We start from the raw sequence: 21,614 nt of genomic DNA on the forward strand, positions 1-21,614 counted from the left end.
TGTGAGACTGATGATTCATTAAATAGACACGTCAGCAAAGAGATAGAAATCGCTTTAAAAATATCAAACAGAAATTCTGGAGTTGAAAAGTACAATAATTACAACGAAAAATTCACTAGACAGTTCAACAGAAATTGCAATTGAGATTAAAAAGAATCACGAAACTTGGAAGTTAAAGCCAACTGGGGCAGTACAGTCTGAGGAAAAGAAAGAAAAGATAATGAAGAAAGATGAACACGGCCTCAGAGACCTTGTAGGACATGATTAAGCACACCAGCTTATGCATAATGAGAGTTCCTGGAGGAGAGGAGAGGAGAGGAGAGGAGAGGAGAGGAGAGGAGAGGAAGGGGAAGAAAGAATATTAGAAAAACAATGGCTGGCCAAATATTTCCCAAATCTTATTACAATTATTAATCCAGAGAAACCAAAAGATCTGAAACTCCATGGAGGACAGACTCAAGGAGATCTGCACCTAGAAACAGCTTAGTCAAACTCCTGGAAACCAAAGACAGTGAGAGAAGGTTGAAAGCAGAGATACAAAAGCAGCTCATCACATACAAGGGATTCCCTAGTAAGATTAACAGCTGACTTCTCACCAGAAACCATGAGGAACAGAAGGTAGTGGGAAGTCATATTCAAAGCACCGAAAGAAAGACTCAGCCAAGAATTCTCTATCCAGCAAGACTATCCTTCAAAGATGAAGGTGAAATAAACCCATTCTCAGATAAGGAAAAACTGAGTGAATTTATCACTGGCAGGCCTGCCTTACAAGAAATATTAAGAGGAAGCCCCCCAAAGACACCAGAGAGTGACTCCAATCTACATGAAGAAATAAAGAGCATCAAATACAAGTGCACAAAGCAATAATTATAGAACTATCTGGATAGGCTTAAAAGGCATAAAGGTGTAATTTTTATGACAATAACACTACAAAGGAGCTGGAGGGTCCAGAGCTATACAAGATCAAAGTTTTTACATAATATTGAAATTAAGCTGGTATTAATCTGAGTTAAATTCTTTAAGATTAAAATCTTAATTGTAATCTGTGAGGCAACCACTAAGAAAATAATTCAAAACTCTAGTAACAATAAGGGAATAAAAAGGGTAGGAGAGAAAATATTTTTCACACAAAATGGCACCTCTACGATGTGAGAGAAAAACATAAAAACTTGAGGAAAAAATGACAACGGCAGAAATAAATCCTACCTTATCATTAATTACATTACATGTAAATGAAACGAACAGTAAACGGCAAAGGAGCTATTGGCAGAACATCATACAGATAGAAAGCAGAATGGTGGCTGCCAGGGATTGTGGGGGAGAGAAGGGTAGCGAAGAGTTAGTGTTTCATGGGTACAGAGTTTCATTTGGGGTAAATGAAAAGATTCTGGAGATGAAAATGTTGATGGTTGCACAACGACGTGAGTGTACTTAATGAAACAGAGGTGTATGCCAAAAAATGGTTAAATGTTAAATTTTACATCATGCATATTTTACCACAATTTATAAAAAGGAGGGGGGGAAAAGGAAAGCCATCCCCTGCCCATTGTTTGGGAAACTAAATATTATTAACCTGGCAATACGCCCCAAACACATCTATAGATACATCGTGATTTCCAACAAAACCCCAGCTGACTTCTTTACAAAAATAAGCTGATCTCAAAACCCTCATGGTAATTCAAGTATTCCAGGATAGCCAAGGCAATCTTTAAAAAGAAGATTAAAGTTGGAGGCCTCGAACTTCCCAATTTCAAATCTTACTAGGAGGTTCCAGCAATCAAGACAGTGTGGGCTTAGTGTAAGGATATTTGTATAGATTAATGGAATCAAATTGCAAATCCATCAAAAAAACTTTCACACTTACAGTCTATTGATTTTCAAACAGGTGGCAAGGTAATTGTATGGGGTAAAAAGGAATGTTTTCAACAAATGTTACTGGGACAACTGGATATCCACATACAAAAGAATGAAATTGGACCCAATCCTTATTTCACTCCATATACAAAAATTTATTCAAAATGGATCACAGATCTAAATGTATGAGCTAAAAGTATAGAACTCCTAGAAGAAAGCATAGCAGTAATTGTCATGACATTGGTTTAGGCAGTGTTTTCTTAGATATACCACCAAAAGGCCAATGAACAAAATGAAAAGATATGCTGGGCTTCATCAGATTTTTAAAAACTTTATTTGCTGCAAATAATACCATCAAGAAAGTGAAAAGAGAACTTGCAGAAGGGGAAAAGTATTTGGAAATCATATAAGCATAAGGGACCTGTACCAAGATGATATAAATTAGTTTTACAAACCAATGATAAAATATATAAACTCCTTGAGAAACGGGGAAATTATGTGAATAGTCGGTTTCCCCAAAAAGATTAGGGAAATGGCCAAGAAGCACTTGAAAAGTAACTTGATGCCATTCATCCTTAGGGAAATGCAAATAAAAACCACAATGAGAATCTATTTTACTTATGCCCACTAGAATAGCTAAAAACAAAAAGGCATGAAATCATAAAAATGATTGTTGTTGATGATGTGGAAAAATTTGAATCCTCAAGCATTATTGATTGGGATGTAAAATGGTGCATATGCTTTGGAAAACTGTCTGCCATTCTCTCAAATATTAAACACAGGCTTATCATATAACCAAGCAATTCCAGTCCTTGGTATAAACCCAAGAAAAATTAAAATATATATCCACATAAAAACTTGCATACCAATGTCCACAGCAGTATTATTTTTTATTATAATGCCCCCAAAGTGGAAACAAAACAAATGGCCATCAACTGATGAATGGATACATAAAATGTGATCTATCCACACAATGAAATGTTATTTGGCTATAGAAACATAGTACTGGAAAACACTCAGGAAGCTGGTAGAGTAGGAAGAAACTGAAGATGACATATATAAATGGAAAGATGTACCATGCTCTCGGAATGGAAGAATTAATATTGTCTACATGTTCACACTACATAGAGCAATCTACAGATTCAATGCAATCCCTATCAAAATACCAGCAGTATTTTTCACAGAACTAGAGCAAAGGATCCTAAAATTTGTATGGAGCCACCAAGGACCTTGGATAGTCAGAGCAATCTTGAGAAAGAAGACGAAAGCCTGAGGTATCAGAATCCCAGATTTCTAACTATACTGCAAAGCTATAGGTCGTCAAAACAATATGGTACCAGCACAGAAATAGACACACAGATCAATGGAACAGAATAGAGAGCCCAGAAATAAACCCACATATATGTGGTCAATTACTCCATGACAAGGGAGGCAGGAACATACAATGGGCAAAGGCAGTCTCTTCAAAAAATAAAATAAAATAAAAGCAATCTCTCCAAAAAGGAGTCTTTGGGAAAACTGGACAGCTACAAAAAACTGGACAGTGCAAAAGAAGGAAATTGGACCACTTTCTTACACCATACACAAAAACAAACTTAAAATGGATTATAGACCTAAATGCATGCCTTGAAACCATAAAACTTCTAAAAGAAAACTTGGGTAGTAAACTCATAGACATGGGCTTTAGCAATATTTTTCTGGATATGTCTCTCTAGGCAAGGAAAGCAAAAGCAAAAATAAACAAGTGGGACTATATCAAACTAAAAAGGTCTGGCACAGTGAAAGTAACCATCAACAAAACAAAGAGGCAGCCTACTAAATGGGAGAAGATATTCACAAATGACATATCCAATAAGGGCTTAGTATCCAAAATATATAAAGAACTCAGAAAACTCAATACCAAAAACAAGCAAAGAAACAAAGTAAGAAAAAAAAAACAAATAAACTGATTTAAAAATTAACAGAGAAAAAAAAAAAACAAAAAAAAAACAAAAAAATAAAAAATAAAAATTAACAGAGGACCTAAATAGACATTTTTCCAATGGAGGTATACAGATGACCAACAGACACATGAAACGATGCTCAATATAACTAATCATTAGGGACATGCATATCAAAACCAGAAGGAGATACGGCCTCACACCAGTCACAATGGCTAGTATAAAACGGGAAGAAATAACAAGTGTTGGTGAGGACGCGGAGAAAAGGGAACCCTTGTGTACTGTTGGTGGGAATGTAAGTTGGAAATTTCTGAGTTTTCACTCTGGAAAACAGTATGCAAATTCCTCAGAAAATTAAAGATCACACAATCCAGTAATTCCACTTCTCGATATTTACTCAAAGAGAACAAAACCACTAATTTGAGAGGATTTATGCACGCCCGTGTTCATCATAGCTTCGTTTACAATAGCCACAATATGGAAGTATCTGTTAATAGACAAAGGGATAAAGAAGATGTGGTATATATACACAATGAAACTTTATTTGGTCATTAAAAAAAGCAATGAACTCTTGCCATTCGTGACAACATGAAGGGCCCTAGAGGGTATTGTACTAAGTGAAATAAGCCAGACAGTAAAAGACCAATACCATATGATTTCACTTATATGTGCAACCTACAAAGCAAAGCAAACAAATGAACGAACAACAGCAGAAATAAGATAGAAGCAGACTCATAAACATAGAGAACGAACTTGGTGGTAGCCAGAGGGTAGAAGGTTGGGGGTGGTAAGCAGAGCAGTCAACTACTTTGGGGATGAAGAGGCACAAACTTCCAGTGATGAACTAAATGGGGATGAAAAGTACAGTGTAGAAAATATAGTCAATAATATCATTATAACTTTGTATAGTGACAGATGATAATCACATTTATTGGAGTGAGCATTTTGTAATGTATGTAATTGTCCCATCACTATGTTGTACACCTGAGATGAATATAATACTATATGTCAACTATACTTCAGTTAAAATAAATGCATAAATAAAAAATTTTAAAAAGGAATGAAACACTGATACATGATACAACATCGATGAAACTTGAAAACATTATTCTATGTAAAAAAAAAAAAAAGATAGTCACAAAAGACCACACACATTATGATTTCATTTATATGAAATGTCCAGAAGAGGCACATCTGCAAATTCGGAAAGTAGATTAATCATTGCTTAAAGCTCAGGCGATGCAGTTGTGGAATAAAGGGGAAGTGGCAGGTAACGGACATAGAGTATTTAACATGTGAAGATATTCTAAGTTTATTATAGTGATGGCTGCACAACTCTTGGATTTGCTCAAATAAGTTGAATTGTAGAATTTAAATGAGTTAGTTGAATCTTGACAAACTGTTCTAAAAAATGGGGAATTGAAGCTATTTAAAGCAAAATAACATGGATTGGATCATCACAAGCACATCTTTACTAAAAGAAAGGTTAGTTAAAGGGAATTCTGCAGTCATAAGTAAAATGATACCACACAGAAACTTGGATTGGCCAAAAGGAATGAATGAATAAAACACATGTACAGATATATAAAAGATATCATTTTCTCATTTAAAAAATGATTGAAGATAATTGGCTACTTATAACCAATTAATATGAAAGGGCAATGGTGTTTACCACATATGTAGAAGTAAAATATATGCAGAGGATGCCAGCAAAATGCCAGAGGAGCAAATGTCACTGTATGTGAAATGGTGTCTCTTATTTGAAGGTAGAGTATGATAAGCTAAAGGTGCATATTGTAACCCCAAGAGTAACCATGAGAGTAAAATAAATAGTGATAGGTAACAAATGAGAGGAACAAAGAACAGAGAACAAATGTGACAAATAGTAAACTACTATCAAGTTTGTGGTTTCAAACAAAATGTATTGATAATTACACTAGATTTAAAGGACCTAGACACTTGAAGAAAAAGATACATTGCCGGATGGAAAAAACTAAAACCACACTATATGCTTTGTACAACAACTTATAGATAGTATATACAAAGATGCAAATAGATTAGAAATTAATAGGTGAGAGTGTAGAGAATACTAATCATGCAAATACTAATCAACAGATAGCCGAGTGTGTATATGATTATCAGGCACATCATACCAAAGGATATGACCAGAGGCAGAGTTGGATATTACATGAAGACAGACTCTGTGTTGGGTCTTAAAACAAGTCTCAAGAAATGTATAGCGGCTGAAATCATACAGAGCAGATTTTCTGACTGTGACAGCAATAAATGATAAACCAATAACATAAACATAGCAAAAAAATCCCAAATTTCTTGGAAATTAAACAAGAAATATTTTCATAACCCATAAGCCAAAGAAGACATCACAAAAGAAATTAGAAAATGTTTTCAATTGAATAGAAATGAAAGCACAGCAGAACAAAATTTGAGGGATGCAGATAAAGCAGTGCTTACAGGAAAATTTATTGCATTAAATGCTTATATTATAAAAGAACAAGGGCCTCAAATCAATAACGTATGGTTCCAAAATACAGTAAAGAAGAAGAGTAAGGTACACGGTGGGGGGGGGGAGGCCCATTAAAAAGAATATAGAATATATAGGTAGGTAGATAGATGATAGCTAGATAGAGATCTCCAGAACCTGTCCCTAAAGAAACACATGCATCAAAATTACTAGATCAAGACTTTACAAGAACTCTTTTAAATATGTTCAAAGAGCTAAAGGAAAACAGAGACAAAGAGCTAAAGGGAATCATGAAGATGATATAGGAATGAAAGGCTAATAGCAACAAAGACAAATTAGTTTTTAAGGTGCCGAACAAAAACTCTAGGAATGGAAAATACAGTGCCTGAAATGATAAATTCACTAGAGGGTTTCAACAGCAGACTCGGACAAGCAGAAGAAATAATCAATGGACTTGAAAAGAGATTATTTGAAATTATTGATTCTGAGGAGCAAAAGGGAAAAAGGAAGAATCAAAGTGAAGAAAGACTAAGAGGCTTCCAGAATTTCATCAGGTGAAACAATATATGCACTATGGGAGTCCCAAAAGGGTAAGGGAGCATTGAATAAGAGAGATTATTCAAAGAGATAATGGCTGAAAACTTACCAAATTTGAAGAAAGACATACTTATTCGAATCCAAGAAACTGAAGGATTCAAGCAAGATAAACACAAAGACACCCACCCCAAGACACATTGTAACCAACCTGTCAAAAGCCAAGGACAAAGAGAGAATCCTCAAAAGAGCAAGAGAAAAGTGATTCATTATGTATAAGGGACCCCTAAGAAGACTACTAGCAAATTTCTCAGCAGAATCCTTGACATCCGGAAGATAGTGAGATGATATATTTAAGTGCTGAAAGAAAAGTACTGTCAACCAAGAGCACTATATCCAGCAACACTGTCCTTCAAAAACAACAGAGAGATTAAGGCACTCCCAAAGAAACAAAAGCTGATGGAGTTCATTACCACTAGGCCTGCCATGCAAGATATGTTAAAGGGAGTCCCTCAAGTTGAAACTAAAGGACTCTAGACAGTAATTTGAAGCCATGTGAATTGTCCTATAAGTTGTCCAGTAAAGGTAAATATATGGACAGATAAAAACGTATGTTACTGTAATTTTCATTTGCAACTTTATTTTTGTTTCCTATAGAATATGAGGGAGAAATGCATAAAAAATAATAATAAGCCCATGTTAATGGGTACACAGTATATAAATATAAAAGTTGTGAAATCAATAATATAAAAAGAGAAGCAAAACTGTAAAAGGACTAGAGTTTTTGTAGGCAATTGAAGTTAAGTTGGGATCAATTTAAGATATATTGTCATACTTCAGTAGAATGTTTGATGCAATTCCCATGGCGGCCACAAAGAAGATGTCTACTGAGTACACACACAGAAAGACAAGACGGGAATCTAAATGTGAAACCACAAAAAGCAACTAAACATAAGGAAGAAAGTAATGGAGGAAATGAGGAACAAACAAATTGCAAGGAATACAGAAAACAAATAATAAAATGAAAAAATGTTTCCCTACCAGCAATTACTTCAAATGTATCAAATGCATTAAACTCTTCAATTAAGAGACACAGATTGGCAGAATAGTTTTCTTAAAAAAATGATCCAACTATATGCTATCTACTACAAACTCACTTAAGATCTAAGGACACACAGAAGCTGAAAGTGAAAAGATGGGAGAAGATTCTCCCCTAAAATAGTAACTAAAAACAAAAACAAAAGAGCTGGAGTGGTGATACTAATATCACACAAAGTAGGATTTAAGAAAAAATACTGTCAAAAGAGACAATGAAGGTCATTATATAATGATAGAGGGGTCGATGAACCAGGAATATATGATAATTATAAACATATTTGCACCAAATATCAGAACTCCAAAATATATGAGGAAAACATTAGCAGAATTGAAGGAAGACATGGTCAGCTCTACAATGATAGGAGGAGACTTCAGGACTCACACTTAGTGATGAATAGAACTACCACACAGAAGATCAACGAGGAAATACAGGATTTGAACAACCCTACAGAGCAATGGTATCTAACAAACATACAGAGCACTCCACCCCCAAACAAAAAAAATACACATTTTTCTCTAGTGCACCTGGAACATTCTCCAGGATCAACCGTATGATAGTCCACAAAACAAGCCCTAATAAATTTGAAGAGATGGAAATCGTGCTAAGTACTTTCTTTTCCCAATCACAATGGAGTGAAACTAAAATTAGCAGCAGAAGAGAAACTGGAAAATACACAAATATGTGGACATTGAATTTGTAATTCAAGATTTTTTCATAAAGAAAACTTTGGTCCTAGATGGCTTCACTGGTGAACAGTATCACACATTTAAAAGGAAAAAAATACTAACAGTCCTACAGACCTTTTCCAGAAAATCTAGGAGAAACACTGGCCAATTCATTTTATGAGGGCAACATGAGTTTTATACAAAAAAAAAAAATAGAAAATGACATTACAAGGGAAAGAAAGCACTACAGACTAATATCCTTGATGAACATTGAGGTAAAACTCACTAACAAAAGTTTAGAAATTTGAATCCAAGGACATGTGAAAAGTATAATCCGTGACCAGGCATAGTTTATCCTAGGAATACAAGGCCATTTTAACATTTAAAAAATACATACAGTATTTTGCCATACTGAGGGAATGAAAGAAAAGAAATAATTATCACAATATACAACAGAACAGTCATTTGATAATATAAAACATCCATTCGTGGTAAACAAAATAAATAAATAAAATAAAAATAAAAAAACTAACAAACGGACAAACAAACACACCCACAGCCGGTAACTTACGAGCATGAGGGAACATCCTCAACCTGATAAAGTAATTCTACCAAAAACCTGCTGCTGACATCATAATTAATGGTGAAAGACTGAATGCTTCTCCCATAAGATTAAGAATATGGCCAAATGTCCACTCTTACTGTGTCTATTTGATGTTATATTTCAGGTCCTAGTTGATGAGATAAAGCAGGAAAAGGAAATAAAAGGCATGCAGATAGAAAAGGAAGAAGTAAAAAGCTGTCTTTATTTTCACAAATCAGGTTGTCTACAAAGAAAATACTAATCTAGGGAAAGAAAAAAAAACAAGAAACAAAAATCATCTCCCAGATCTAATAAACGATTTAATAAGGTCACAGGATACAAAGTCAATATAAAGAAAAGTTCTTTTTATTTCAATATACTAAGAACAAATAACTGGAGATGGAAATTTTCTTTTTTTATAATAAATTTATTTTTTATTGGTGTTCAATTTACCAACATACAGAATAACACCCAGTGCTCATCCCGTCAAGTGCCCCCCTCAGTGCGCGTCACCCATTCACCCCCACCCCCCACCCTCCTCCCCTTCCACCACCCCCAGTTCGTTTCCCAGAGTTAGGAGTCTTTATGTTCTGTCTCCCTTTCTGATATTTCCCACACATTTCTTCTCCCTTCCCTTATATTCCCTTTCACTATTATTTATATTCCCCAAATGAATGAGAACATACGCTGTTTGTCCTTCTCCGATTGACTTACTTCACTCAGCATAATAGCCTCCAGTTCCATCCACGTCAAAGCAAATGGTGGGTATTTGTTGTTTCTAATGGCTGAGTAATATTCCATTGTATACATAAACCACATCTTCTTTTTTTTTTTTAAACCACATCTTCTTTATCCATTCATCTTTCGATGGACACCGAGGCTCCTTCCACAGTTTGGCTATTGTGGACGTTGCTGCTAGAAACATCGGGGTGCAGGTGTCCCGGGATTTCATTGCATCTGTATTTTTGGGGTAAATCCCCAACAGTACAATTGCTGGTTCGTAGGGCAGGTCTATTTTTAACTCTTTGAGGAACCTCCACACAGTTTTCCAGAGTGGCTGCACCAGTTCACATTCCCACCAACAGTGTAAGAGGGTTCCCTTTTCTCCGCATCCTCTCCAACATTTGTGCTTTCCTGCCTTGTTAATTTTCCCCATTCTCACTGGTGTGAGGTGGTATCTCATTGTGGTTTTGATTTGTATTTCCCTGATGGCAAGTGATGCAGAGCATTTTCTCATGTGCATGTTTGCAAATGACATATCAGATAAAGGGCTACTTTCCAAGATTTATAAAGAACTTATTAAACTCAACAGCAAAGAAACAAACAATCCAATCATGAAACGGGCAAAAGACATGAAGAGAAATCTCACAGAGGAAGAGATGGAAATTTTCTTAAATGTCACTTATAATAGCAGCAAAATAATTGGAATATCTATTGAGAATTTTAATGTAATCTGTGCAAGACTTATACACAGATACCTATAAAATATTGCTGAACGAAATTAAAGACCTAAGTAAATGGAGATGTGCTATGTTCATGGATCAGAAGACTCAAAAAAGTTTTAAGATGCCAATTCTCTGGTAATTCTTCTAGCGGTTCACCATAATCACAATTAAAATGAAAAGCTATCTCAAATAGCTTTTTATGTGGAAATGCAAAGGACATAAAATAACCAAGGCCATTTGGAAAGGAACAAAGATGGAGGACTCACACTACCAAGTTCCCTGACTTAATATAAAGGCATGGTATTCATGATAGGGTGGTACTATAAAAATACTGTAAAAATAGATATATGGATCAAAGGATAAAATAGCCCAGAAATAGACCTAGACGTATATGGTAAGTTGGTTTGTGGCAAAGGTTCTAAGGTAATGAAATTAACTAATAATTAACTAGTGGTACTGGGAAAAGTGTATCTCCATACGGAAAAAGAAAGCACAAACAAAACTTCAATACCTCATGCTGTATGCAGAAAATTAACTCAAAATAAATCATAGATCTAAGTGCACATTATAAAATTGAAAATCTACAAGAAAACATATGAGAAAATTTTTGTGTCACGAAGTTAGGCAAAGATATCTTAGGTAGAACATTCAATCAAAAAAGTGTGAATCACAAAGGGAAAATAATCAATGGACTGTTATCAAAATTACAAACAAACACCAACAAAACAAAACAAAACAAAACAAAACAAAAACCACCCTTTTGCTTCTTAAAAAAACAGAGTTCAGTATCTCTGTGTCGCACCGTTTTCTACTTCTGTACTGGAACCTCATGACTGACCTTGACTTCTACTTAATCCCCACAACAGGGTCTGCTTATTTTTCGGTTACAAAAACTCACTTTATTGCCTTGGGTTTCTGCTTGCAAAGCACTCCCCTTTCTCTATTTCCTGGTAACTTCTTTCCTCACCCATTTCAGGCATGCCTTCTCTGGGAAATCTCCAAGACTCTCTTCTAACTCCCAAGGTTGGGTGGCTGTCCCTTCTTGGTCCTCCCAAAGCCATGTAAAGTTCGTTCCATTGCTCTCTACTGTAATCATCCTTTTCTCAGCTTCCCTTGCACAGAGTGGCTTGAAGCAGCAACCAAGCCTCATTCATTCCTATAACCCCAGGCCATGGCCCACTGATAGGCCACCAGAGAAGATTAGCCTTGTATCCTGACAGTTATATAAGAGATGCTTGCTTAAACCACACTATTGCTTCAGAAACCAAATAAAAGATTCTGAGGCAACCTACTTCCTCTTTCCCTCCCAGATCCTATTTGCAAGGAAGCTCCCTTAGAGTCAGTGGCCCAGACTCTCATGGTTCTCAGTGGCAAAAAGGGAGCATAAATAGACAGCTTCACTTGAAACCCAAGTTCAAAGATGAAATTTCATATAGCAGAGCTAGGCAACAATGAGCCCTTACCTCACTTGTTTTGCTTTCAACCTAGCCCAGCCCAGACCCTTCCCCTCTGTCCCTTACATTTTCCAAGCTACCCATGAGGCCCCAAACCACCTGTCCACTACCCACTGGATGCTGACTCATAGACATGGTATCTCACATAACCCACTGAGAGAAAAAGCTCTGCTGTTGATTGGACTATGGATGCCATCACCTAGTTCATTTGCTTTAATAATTCATTTGGATCCGCACAACCCCCCCCCATCAGAGTTTTGATGTACATAATCCTACGAATCTAACTCTGGGGAGGGCCCACATGAACACTCCTGTCTATGGCATCCCCATCAAATAACAACTTACCATCTGCCTGAACACCTCTGCTTTTTTGGTCAGCGAACAAAAACCTGGCTTGAGCCTTCTGGGAGGTTCAGAGAAACTAAGAGAAAGAAAGAAAGAAAAAGACACAGGAGGGGTGGGAGTAAAAGGCACAGGAACGGGGTGGGGGGATGTCACAGAAAAGAAATGTATCCACTGCTTGGGCACAGTGCACTAAGCTGTAGGAGGGAGAAAAGACAGGGCGGGGCTGGAGGGGCTGGAGGGGTGTAGAGGGGCCAGGCCCTTAGCCTCTTTCCCCTTAGCAGAGTGAGGAGTTCTACTGGTCTCTTCAGGGAAGTCCTGTCCATCACTACTGGCACATCACACTCTCCTAGAAGTATGATCTTCATTCCCTTCCTTCCACCTCCTGACCTAGTGAGTCTGCTTTCCCTGTTATCCTGCAGTGTCAGCCGCAAGGGGCTGGGGTTTGACCTATAGCAGTCCCTGCTGTATCCCTCGCACCTGGAATAGGGCCAGGGATGCACGTAATACTTGTTGAATGAGTTAATGAATGTCAGGGAAGGCAGGGACCACTAGGATGAGGCTATTTACTCTTTGTGTTTGTTTGTTTGTTTGTTTGTTTGTTTGTTTTCCAGAATGGGAAAGACACCAAGGAATGTGGTTTTTGGTCTGACACTACAGAGGATACATCCAATGGCACAGGCTCACCTAGAGAGCCTGCTAGTCCCTAAGGGTCTTGAAGGAGCTGGTTCCAGAGTACCCTGCCATGTTTCACCAGGTCCTTCAGGTGAGAGCTCAGAGCCAGCCTCTGCCTCTCTCACTGCTCACAACCAAGCCAAGCATGCCTCCCCTTCCTACTCAACCCACGAAGCCCCCAGGCCAGGCCTGACTTCCCCAGAGTTCCCAAGGGTACAGTTTGTCACTCTGCTTCGCCTTTGTAGGGAAGGATACCAGACATTCGGAAACTGAGACCACGGGGTCCACAGAGACAGACCCATAAATGGTGATCGAGCCCCCTTCTGCTGCCACATGCTCCCTGCTTTCTCCAGTTTCTTGGTCACTGGGCCTGAAATAAATGCTGGCACACTTGACCGTTTCTGCTTCAACTTTTCAACACTGTAATTTGCAACACTGACTCCAGCCTTAGGTGAATTGGGGGTTGTCAGTTGTGGTGGTGGGGTGGCAGAGGGAGGGAGTTAGCATCTTACTTAGCTCAATAGGCTGTACACCCTCCTTCTTGGGGCACTGCTGATGGTTCTTCAGTCACGGTTGTGATAGCTTTAGCCAATGAAGAGTGAGTGTTTCCCAGGAGGCAGCTCTGACCCTAATGGGGAAATGACTGCAGAAATGACCCAATACCACACAGAGTTTTCACATTCAAAAATGACTGGGCAGGGCTTATATGGAGGGGAGGGGGGAGGAACACGTGCAAAAAGAATCTCTGGAGCCTAAGAAAAACTGGTTGACTCATAAGCGTATAGTCAGCTCCCAAGCACCCGGACTCAGGCACAAGATTGGCAACCTCCTCTCTAAGTACGGATTGTTCATTTTCATGATAAGGGTGTTTTTCCCCCTTCCTGAGGTGACCTTGATATGTACTGCAACATAATATCAGTAGAGGAGGTCAGTCTATCAGAGTGGTTGGAGCATATTTGTCCCTTTAACCCAACAACGTGTAGAAGCCCTGTTAGATATTGCAACACCCCAAATCACACGCAAAGACATAGGCTGTGCTCTTTAATATCAAAGAGCCTAACTAGCACACAGGAACACCAAAATATTATTTCCTCCTAACTCGCATAGTCCTCTACACAAAGCCAGGAGAGGAAAAAGTACTTGCACAGGGCTTGCTGTGTGAATTAATTGTTCTTTAGTTTTTCAGAGGTTCAATACCTTTAAACACTAATGAAGCTCCGGTGGGGTAGGTTTCAGGCACCAAACAACATTTGGGAGGCCCATAGCCCTTTCATAGCCCTTTTCCTATATCCCTGAAGGGCAGCCAAGACCTGAGAGGAACAGAACAGAGGAAGCTGTTAACTTAGTGTGACTGGTTTGCTTTGTGTCTGGTGTTTCTGCAGCCATTCCTGATGGCCTAGGAACCACCTGTCTTCCCACAATGCCTCTGTTGTCCTAACCTTGCCCCTAACTCAGCTCCATATTGCTGCTTCTCCAAAAGGCACTGAGACCTCACACCATGGGTCTCAGCCCTGTCCAAAAGAGGAGAGGAGCTCCAACAATTAGGGCCTGAGGAGACTATTGGGCATTCACTCCTTCATAGCTGCTGTCACAGCAAGTCACCAGACATGACTGGGGGTGTTGGGGAGTGTGTGTGTGTGTGTGTGTGTGTGTGTGTGTAGGATACGAATATTTGTGGAAACAAGAAATGATATGGTAAAAACTGGTGGATAAACATGGGACACAACTCGACAGCCAACCCTGAAACCCAAGCAGCAGAGATGGGAATTAACAAAGCAGGACTTAAGGGATCCCTGGGTGGCTCAGCGGTTTGGCGCCTGCCTTTGGCCCAGGGCGTAATCCTGGAGTCCCGGGATCCAGTCCCACATCAAGTCCCGCATCAGGCTCCCTACATGGAGCCTGCTTCTCCCTCTGACTGTGTCTCTGTCTCTGAGCCTGCTTCTCCCTCTGACTGTGTCTCTGTCTCTCTCTCTCTCTCTCTTTTTCATGAATAAATAAATAAAATCTTCAAAAACAAAAACAAAGCAGGACCTGGCAATAAGGAGCCCTCACTTCTGTTCTTCGTCCTCGGCACAATCCCACCTTATCTAAGGATTTTCAAATCTGAGAATTTTATTTTCTAAGCTCCTCCTCCCCAGGCCCAGTGCCACCTACCCCTACCCACCAGATGCTGACTGATCACCCAGACACAACCCTACACATCATCTCTTGAAAGGAACACCTCTGCTGTTGATGTGAACTCAGGTTGGCATCACCCACTTCGGCCCCTCCTAGCTTTGATGTGCCACATGATCTTCTCTGCCTCCCACTTTGTACAGGCCTTTGAATTCCACAGCCTCAGAGCAAGAGTTAATTTCCTCTGCCAGCCTCAGACTCACAGGATATTCCCCCTTATGCCTTCCCATTAACATCCCTGTTCTCCCTTTCTGGGGGAACCATGATCTTTCTGGCTGACCTTGAGCAAGCCCTTCCCTCTCTGCGGGCTCAGCATTTTTAGAAGTGATTGCCTGTGTTCTCAGTCAGTCATGTTCTCCTAGCTGTGCACATCCTTAAGCCCTCTGATTCTTCTCTGGCTGTGGAAGGCTCAGAATCAGCCAAAAAACAAAACAAAACAAAACGCAAAGCCCTCAAATATGCCTCCCCTTACTGTCCACCATGACTGGGAATGAGTGAACTTGTACACTTTAAAAGGGGCCCCATTACCCTTTGAACACTCTAAGCACACAAAGGCCAATTACATGGTGGAAGGGGACAGAGAGGTCAGTAGTAGGGAAGGGTGTTCGTCAGGAATTTTCCATCTTTGTTTCTAAACTATGACTGAACCCGAGTTCTGAGCTCTCCCCCTTTGCTTACATCCCTACCCTCACCCCTAACTGCATCATGTCACAATTCTTGAACCTGAGGGGATGGCTCAGGTAGGTGAAGAGAATGGATAGTTCCTCGGAAGGGGGCATGGGATCAGCAGGATCTCCCAGCTCTTATGGTGAATAGGATGACCATTGGAGTGCGCAAGCAAGCAAACGAGCAAGAGATGAACCATGTTCTTTTTGGTCTCACCTACCCTCATTCTCTCTGTTGCTATATCCCAATGAATTCTGGGCAGCCTTAGGAAGGTGGCAGTATTTGTCCTCAGCTCTGCCAAACATTACACAGCCTGCTGTGTTATAGGGGTTTCACACATACTTGCTTTATCCTACAGTCATCCAAAAGAAGTGGGGTGGTGTGTGAGCTCCATTCTGGGGTCACATCCCCACGAAGGGATCCAGAACCAGGATATGGTCCCTGGTCAATCCAAGACAAGGGGCCTTCTGTTACAGCAGTGTGGCCTAAGCACCACTGTCCCCGCCTAGGAGCCATGAAATCCTGACCTACTCTGTGTCAGCTCATTGTCTTGAGGATGGGCATTTCTGTACTTGCAGTCCTACACCCAGCAGAGCTACAACATTTAAGGGTGTTGGGGTTCCCGGGTGACAAGGTCACCTAGAGACAGTTGCCACCACTCACTGGCCAATCTCATCCCATGCCACACCCCACTGGGAAATTATTTCTACTAATGAAATGATGGTGGTAATCCAAGGGGAAAAAGAAGTACATCTGCTCTACCTTTCACCCATTGCTCCCTATGATCCCCTGAGGCAATTCTGCAGACCTCTGGGGAGCTCCCTAGCACGGTGTGAAAATCACTGGTCTCATGCAAAAGATGGAGTCTAATGGTGAGCCTTTCAGGCACAGAATAATGAGTGAGCGAATGTCATAGGGGTCCATATCAAATCACATTCATCTTCCATTTTCTTACTGTACGTGGAAAGCTGCATATCACTGGGACTTCCAGCGTGGGGCCCTCAGCTTCCCGGGGTAGGCAACTCAATCTTTTAGCCTTCTCAAGGGAGAGAACACTCCCGAGGACCAGTCCCACTCTTGAGAGACCATCCTCCCTGCACCAGTTATCCTTCCTTCACTCTAACCAGTTATAAGGAGGCACTCGGTTTTTCTGTGACTCCAGTGTGAGGAAATGTACTGAGATCTCACTAGTGGGCAGCAAGGTGGGCTTTGCTTGTATCCATGACCCTGTCAGCCAATTTTGTTCATCACTGGCCACCTTCAGAGGCAGGAGGTAGGCTTAGAAATCATAACCTTTATGTTCTCTACTTGCCATGAGAACTAAATGGCATAAAACTTGTAGAGGAGTGCCAGGAAAAACCTGGTTCCCAGTAACAGTGACTTGCCACATTTCCCTACAGGACAGAAACCATGATTTGGGGGGGGGGGGGTATTTGTAACTCTGTCAGGCATATTCTCAGCAGTGGGCATTCAGTAATGAATAGTGGTAACAGTAACCATTTATCTCATATGGACTGGAAACAGCTCTCGTGTGTGTGTGTGTGTGTGTGTGTGTGTGTGTGTGTGTGTGTGTGTTTCTGCAGTTGACTGAATGAGTAATCCATTGCACTTGTATCACGCTCCGTGCTTCTTAATACCTCCCAGTGCTGTTGGATTTGCCTCATTAATCTCCACAGCTTTATTGAGGGGTTGAGGACTGATGTTGTTACCCTTTGGGGAGGGGGGGATGAGTACAGTGATCCATAGGAATAATACCTTCTGCCTCACGGAAGGGCTGTGAGGATTAAGTGGGATGGTCCTTTCACAGAGCAGCAGGTGTTGAACTGGGCCCAGAGCCAACACTCAGCAGTTTCCTTGAGGTCAAGCCCTTTAGGGTAGGCTTTGGATCTGATTTGTTCTTTAGACCTGGGCCAGCAGCCATTTGCATGAAAATCATGAAGACACTAGCAATAGCTGAGAGCTTGCAGTGAGGAGGGCTATGGGTTGCCAAAATGACTGCTGGGGGGAATATCGCATCTTCTTTTTCAGAACTGTTATTTTGATTTTAGAAGAATGGTCAAGACAGAGTCAGCTACTTAGCCAAGGTCACAGTCAGTGATGGGTCTGGGGCTGGCCTGCAGATATCCTGACCCTCATTACAGTGTTCTTCTGTCCAGCAGGCCCCATATCATGTCCCATTCTTCTGCAATACCTTGTTGTGGGGGTTTAAAGTAGGCTCATTCTTTGGTGGGTAAAAGGGGGATAGTTTTGCGGTGTACTTTATTACCTCTATGCCTGGGAGGAGGCAAGTGTGAAGAGGCCTTAGTGTTAGCTGACAGCCTACCATGGGCCCAACTCATTGCTCAGTTTCTGATTCTTGCACACACAAAGGATAGGATCTCAGATCAGCATCTGGGGGCAAGTCATTGTACCTTCTCAAAGTCTTGTTTTCCCAATTTGAAAATCGGGGCAAGTATTACCAACTTTGCATGGTTATGGTGAGGACTAAATAAACCAGCCCGTATGTATGCCCCAGATGAAAAGCAGCCATGTGAGAAGACACAAGAAATAAAATGCAAAGATGAGCGAGAGGCTGAGGGCAAACATGTTCTTCAATTAGGACAGACTAAGAATCATATTTATGACATGCAGAGAGAATTCTGATGAAACAACTCAAGAAACACACACCCACAAACAAACAACGATAGGAAAGTTAGCAACAAATTGAACAGTCCGTGTACAACATTACAAATGGCCAATGCAAAAAGAATAGGAGCTCAACAGCACAAACAATAATGGAGATAAAATAGCAATGAGGTTACAATTTTCAAATTGCGAATTGACAAACATTAAAAAAAATTAATGATGCCAAATGGGTATCACACACTGATGTTGTGTGAATTGGGGCAGATTCTTTAGAGTCGATTTAGCACAGAATAACCAGCTGTGATATATTTACCTTACTGCACATCTCCCAAGTCTCCTTTTTTCTGCTGCCATAGACCAAAACTAGAAGCAGGCTGGGACAACTGATGCTTCCTAGCACAGGGCCCAGGGAGCTCAGATGTCATGGCCTTAAGACCCATTGCAGTGTTCTAGAAAATCTGTTTTAAGCCCCGGACAGTCCCCCTGGGCATCCTCAAGGTCAGGACCTCGGGAGGGGTTCCCAGAGCTGAGCCTGAGCCTTGATGGAACAGCTTGACTCTCAAGAATTACAGACAAAGGTCTTGGGGGTCTCTGAGACACAAGTTTCTAGATTTGTGCTTCCTTCAAATGTCCTACCTCGGCTTTCACTAACACATGGAAGAGTAGCCTGGAGTTTGACTATGCATCCCCAGCAAAGCTGGGGCTCTGCTCATTGCGAATTCAGGGGCAGTTTCAGGAATTTGGCAGAGCCTTCCTATCTACAAAATGAGTTTCTGGATAGGAGGAGGAGGCTGGTGAGGAGAAAGTATAACCAACAGTGACCTGGGTTTGAATTTCATTAGAGCTCAAAATAATGCACAAATCAGACTTCCCTTAAGTCTTTAGGCTTATATGTATTCATAAGTAGAGTAAAGTAAAAGTTGGGAGCCGTCACTTTTGATTAGTCACTTAACCATCTATGTTAAAGTAGAATGGGGAAGCTGGAAGCCTGATTGAAGTGGGTTTAAGGGAGAGTGAGGGAGAGGAAAAGGAAACGATGATATTGGTCAATGAAACATTTCAGTAGCTGAAGGAGTGTCAGAGAACACAGTGTACTCATCTGCAGGATGGAATGGTGGAAATCTGGGCCAGGGAGGCAGATTGGAGTTTCAAGGAGGGGACAGGCCCTTAACCTCTCTATACCCAGAAGCATAAAGAGCTCTGCTGGCCTCCAACAATAACTCCTTTCACACACGACATGCACATCACGTTCACAGAAAACATGAACTTCCCTGGCAGTCTGCTGTTGCTGCTGCTGCCGCTGCTGCTGCTGCTGCTTCTGAGTCCCGACCTGGTGAGTCTGGTTTCCCTCTAGCATCACAGATCATCAGGTCCAGGAGGGCTAGGATCTGGGTCTCTAGAGTTCAGTGTCGTATCCCCAGTGCCGAAAACTGTGCTTTGTATGCACGTAGTAGGCAGGCCCTCGACAAACACTTGAAGAAAGAAGAATGAGTGTCAGTACTGGCCAGAATGATCCTTCTCTATTTTCCAGAACAGAACTGACTCAGCTGAAGACACTGTGCCCTTCATGTACTTTGTCAGCATCACGGAGAACTCATTCAAAGGTACAGGCTGGCCTAGGGAGCCTGCTGGTCCCCAAGGGTCTTGAAAGAACTGGCTCCAGAGAGCCCTGGCATATTTCACCAAGCCCTTTGGGTGAGAGCTCAGAGCCAGCCACTGCCTCTCTCACTGCTCACAGCCAAGCCAGCACAACTCTCCTTCCTGCTCAACCCCTCTAGCCCCCAGGCCAGGCCTGACTTCCTCGAGGGCTCCCAAGGGCCCAATTGTCACTCTGCTTTGCCCTTATAGGGGAGAATACCAGAAACTCAGAAACTGAGGCCACAGGACCCGCGCACACCCATGAACAGTAATCCAGCCTGACCCCCTGCTGCCACATGCCCCAATTTTCCCAGTTTCTCGGTCACTAGCTTAAAATAAATGTGCCACACTTGATTCCTTTGGCTTCATGATATTTATTGTCCTTTTCCACACCAGCATCTGCCTCCCGTGGTTTATGGTTTACCTCTTTTGGTGAGGGCACTGGGGGAGGGTGATGGTGGGGAGAGGGGGTTACCACATCACTTAGCCAGATAAATCAGTACTCCTGTGCCTTGGAACAGTACTGCTTGTTTCTCAGCCACTGTTGGGATAGGACTGTGTTGATAGGGAGTAATCGTTCTACTGGTTTCAGACATTTCAGAAAAGATGGCTGTTGGGCCATGACTGAGTGGCAGCCATGGGGGTGGGGACGAGAGTCATGAGTAAAGGGACAGGGAGGTCAGGTCAGAAGGAGTGGAGATGTCACCAAACTCAAGGCTTTTAGAGGTATGAGAGCCACTAAGTTCTAATCAGACCACAATGACTCTCACTCCACCCTTGGAAAGAGTTCCTTACAGCACGTGGCCTCATTCATCCATTACCTCAGGTCATTTATCTCATATTTTGACACCATGTCTCTTTGTAAGCTGCTCTTAGTATGTATTGCAATAAAATGGCAGTAGGGGAAGAGCTGAGTCTGGTGAGTGCTTCCAGGAATTGGGAAAAGCCTGGGATTTTCTGGGAACTGCTCTGCTCCTGCCTAAGGCTCTGCTCAGGGAGTCCAGCCCCCTGTAGTCCATGCCCCCATGGCCTAATGGAACCACTTGGTTCCTTGGAAACTCCTGAGCTCACCAGGCCCTTCAACTTCCTGCATTTGGTTCTGAGTCATACCGAGGAAATGTGGGGTACAGGGGCTCTGAGAGTCCATCCTCCTCTTGTATTTTCCACTTTTAGAGTATTGTCTACTATACTATTTCAAACTTGCAGAAAAACAGAGGGCAATTCAGTAGCCACCACCCCTATCTGATAAGACTTTGCCATAAGTGCTTCAGATCCCTCTCTACCTTTGAATTAAATATCATGGACACGTGTATATCATCCCCAACCCATGCTCACTCATGTCCTCCCTAAAGTACATCCCCCTTCCCGGTGTCTGAATAATCCCAGTCTTCATGCAGCTTCATAGCAGTTCCCCCTCCTGCATGGGTGACTCCCACA

At 41.1% G+C, this 21,614-nt stretch overlaps 1 protein-coding gene and 1 long non-coding RNA gene across 2 annotated transcripts in view; one reads left to right on the forward strand and one right to left on the reverse strand.

Annotated features, from left to right (window-relative positions):
* LOC100688890 (doublesex- and mab-3-related transcription factor C2-like) overlaps window positions 1-12,549 on the reverse strand; it is a 34,764-nt gene extending 22,215 nt beyond the window's left edge. Inside the window, exon 1 of the mRNA XM_038588985.1 lies at window positions 12,402-12,549. The gene's annotated coding sequence lies outside the window, so the exon portion shown is untranslated. The remainder of the gene's footprint in view (window positions 1-12,401) is intronic.
* An 81-nt stretch (window positions 12,550-12,630) lies between these two features.
* LOC111094810 lies at window positions 12,631-13,459 on the forward strand. The gene is made up of 3 exons (XR_005386807.1): window positions 12,631-12,791; window positions 13,013-13,164; window positions 13,319-13,459. It is a non-coding gene; the product is annotated as an uncharacterized LOC111094810 (long non-coding RNA).
* The last annotated feature ends 8,155 nt before the right edge of the window (window positions 13,460-21,614 follow it).

This window comes from Canis lupus, unplaced genomic scaffold (genome assembly GCF_011100685.1).
Source record: "Canis lupus familiaris isolate Mischka breed German Shepherd unplaced genomic scaffold, alternate assembly UU_Cfam_GSD_1.0 chrUn_S1544H1732, whole genome shotgun sequence".
Lineage (NCBI taxonomy): Eukaryota > Metazoa > Chordata > Mammalia > Carnivora > Canidae > Canis > Canis lupus.